The following is a 750-nucleotide window of genomic DNA, read 5'->3' as shown; positions in this document are numbered from 1 at the left end:
CCAGCCCCAGCGGGTCCCTCCCCACGGGCGTGTGACATGATTTCCTCTTCAGACCCAGCTAGCGTGTGCGCCCCATGAGCACCCCTTTTCGGCCGCCGTGTTTCCTGCTGAAGCCGAAGCCTGGAGCTGGGGTCCGGAGCTGGGGTCCGGATAGACACCTGTCAGCGCTGCTCCGCCTCCATGGAGCGCCTCCCTCTGGCCCTCAGCTCCGCGCACCCCCGGACGGTATCACCGATTCGCCCGCAGCGCCCTTCCTCTGTGCCCCCCTCAGCCGGCAGCGCCCCTGCCGGGGCCGCTATTGTTAAAGGGTGCCCACCGTCTACTTGAGTCGTCAATATTCTATCGAACGCAGCCAGGTGGGAAGCAGTGCCCCAGTTTACAGAGGAGGACGCCGAGGGTCAGGGAGGGCGGGGACCCGGGAGGGGCAGGGCCAAATGGGCAGGACAAGACCTCCCCGATCAGAGGCCGAGCGCCCACCACGGCCATAGCGTTCACTACCCAGCTCTGCTCGCACAGGAGAAGCCTGCAGGGCGAGGGCATGTGCTCCAGCCGACTCCTCTCCAACGTCCCCGCTGCTGTGTGACCAGTGGCTCAGAGTGGAAGCGGGCGAGGGCGTTGGTTGGGGAGGCCCGGAGATCCCGGCCCGTCTGTGGGTCCCGAATGGCGCTGTCACTCTCTTGTCCTGTGATCTCAGGCTACTCGCCCTCAGCCGGCCTCAGTTTCCCCACCTGCCCAGCAGGCTCATATTTC

At 66.1% G+C, this 750-nt stretch overlaps 1 long non-coding RNA gene across 1 annotated transcript in view; it reads left to right on the top strand.

The window, feature by feature from the left end:
* LOC106726678 overlaps positions 1-750 on the top strand; it is a 15,878-nt gene that overhangs the window by 10,889 nt on the left and 4,239 nt on the right. The gene's annotated exons all lie outside the window — the stretch shown is intronic.

This window comes from Myotis brandtii, unplaced genomic scaffold, assembly GCF_000412655.1.
Source record: "Myotis brandtii unplaced genomic scaffold, ASM41265v1 scaffold1077, whole genome shotgun sequence".
Lineage (NCBI taxonomy): Eukaryota > Metazoa > Chordata > Mammalia > Chiroptera > Vespertilionidae > Myotis > Myotis brandtii.
This window is presented reverse-complemented; position numbering and strand designations above follow the sequence as displayed.